Below are 2,463 nucleotides of genomic sequence, written 5' to 3'. Positions count from 1 at the left end.
AGAACAATGATGGTTCCTACCATCATGAAGTTTACACTCTAGTGGAGAACCCAGACATCAGATACTTATAAATAGATAATTAAATGATTACAGTTCTTTGAAGTGGTTTGGAGGACAATTACAGTTTGCTGTGTGGACTAAATGTAAACCAGGGACCATGAAAAGGGCTCCAGAGGAAGTGACATTTAAGGCTAGGCTGAAGTTTACATTGGAGGGTTTGAGACAGGAGGGGGAAGAGGGAGGGAGGAGAGGAAAGTGGTCCGAGCAGAAGTTCTGAAACCAGCCAGAATGGGTATGTTTGAGGAATTGAAAGGTCAATGTGGTTGGAGAGAAGATAAAGTGAGACCATGATGGTCAGCATGGGCCAGATGGTACAAGACTTGGGGTCAAGTTTCCTCATCCAGAAACTCTCTCTCTCATTCATGGCCTCAGGAATGACCCCTGGTTGGGGCTCAGAGAATGATACCCCAAAGTATGGTGCTTTAGTATTGTTTCTGAGCAAATAGGCTTACTGCCTGATGCACACAGAAGCCAATACTATGGTACCAGCTTTTGAGTGGAGAAAGGCTTTATTGCAGGGCCACCCAGCAAGGAGACTGGAAGCATGGCTCAAATCTGTCTCCCTAATTTTCCCTAACTGGGGCAAGTTTTAAGGGGTCAGAGGGTGATATGGTTTAGCTGCATCCCAACCCAAATCTCATCTTGAATTCCTACATGTTAAGGGAAGGACCAAGTGGGAGGTAATTGAATCACAGGGGCAGGTCTTTCTTGTGCTGTTCTTGTGTTAGTGAATAAGTCTCATGAGATCTGATGGTTTTGAGAAACAGGAGTTTCCCTGTACAAGCTTTTTGTTTTTGCCTGCTGCCATCCATGTAAGACGTGATTTGCTCCTCCTTGCCTTCTGCCATCCATGTAAGACGTGATTTGCTCCTCCTTGCCTTCTGCCATGATTATGAGGCTTCCCCAGCCACGTGGAACTATAAGTCCAATTAAACCTCTTTCTTTTGTAAATTGCCCAGTCTCAGGTATGTCTTTATCAGCAGTGTGAAAACAGACTAATACAGAGGGCAAGGAAAAGAATTAGGAATTTTTGCTTGGCAGGGTCTGATTGGAGGGCTTCAAATTTGACTACACGGGTATGTTGAGGTGGATTTTCACCCTGGATCTTTCTGGTCAACAGACCCTTTGCTCCTGAAACAGTTCTAGCATTTAGGTTCTGTTCATGTCTAGGTCTTCTTGGTACTACAGGGAGGAATCATTGGTTCTGGGTGATGTTAGATGTCAAAGCATTTTCTATTGTGCATGTCCTGCTGACATGACTTGGAGTTTCGGCTCTGTCATACCTACAAGAGAACATGACATTCTATTATCAAAAGAGTAGGCCCAGTTTGGATTGGTCCTGAGGTTACAGCATGCTGAGCACTTTTGAATGAAAAGAAATGGGAAGGTCTTAGAAGCTGCCTTAGAACCAAGGACTTTCTAACCTTCTCTTGCCCACTGACCCCCATCCTAAGTGCAGGTAGAAGCTCTCTCTAGAAGTTCCCTTATCTCAGAAAATTTCTTCCAAAAGAAATGCAATTGTCTCAAATCCCTCTTCACAGGAAACTCATCAAATAACCAGGAAAGATTAACCACTAGAGAAGAATAAAAACTAAAAGTCATCAACTCACCACTACACCTAGAGAGACTTTTAATCTATTCTTCTGAGGGGAGCTATAACAGATTACCTGGGAGACTTTATGAGCATAAGACAACCTTTGTTCACAACGGAGCTCTGCCCCTCACCTTCCCACAATTTGTTGCCACCTCCTCCAGAGCTCATAAGAACTTTGTCCCAAGGCATTGTCTGTTCTTGGGGCTCATTCATTTCCCCTAAAAATTATTTGCTAGCCCTCAAAATTGCCTACATTTCCCCCATCTCCCTCTTTCCTGGGTGCCATTTAAGTAAGCATCAGCCACCTGTTCCTTCTTTGAGCCTCATATTTTGTATGACTGCTGTGCACACTTGCACACTAATACACTTGTATGTCGTTTCTCCTGTTATTCTGTCGTTTGTCAGTTAATTTCAGCAAATCTTTAGAGGGCAGAGGAGAAACTTTTTTGCTCCATACCCTCATTCAGTTCTCAGCCAAAAAAAAATCAGCTCCTCAAAGATGCACTCTCTAAGTGCCCTGTCTAAAGTAGCCATTCCTCCAATCCCCAGCACCTTTGTCTACTTTGCTCTGATTTGTTGCATTCATAGCACTACTACTCTGGAATTTTCTTCTTAAGTGTTGATTGTCTCTGTGCTCCCACCACTCCCAGTACAGTGTAAGCTCCAAAAGAGCAGAAACTGTGTCTTTCTTTTTTTTTTTTGTTTTTTTTTTTTGAGACGGAGTCTCGCTCTGTCGCCCAGGCTGGAGTGCAGTGGCCGGATCTCGGCTCACTGCAAGCTCAGCCTCCCAGGTTCACGCCATTCTCCTG

Source organism: Mandrillus leucophaeus, unplaced genomic scaffold (genome assembly GCF_000951045.1).
Source record: "Mandrillus leucophaeus isolate KB7577 unplaced genomic scaffold, Mleu.le_1.0 Scaffold986, whole genome shotgun sequence".
Taxonomy (NCBI): domain Eukaryota; kingdom Metazoa; phylum Chordata; class Mammalia; order Primates; family Cercopithecidae; genus Mandrillus; species Mandrillus leucophaeus.
The sequence above is the reverse complement of the archived record's forward strand: the minus strand, read 5'-3'. Positions refer to the sequence as shown.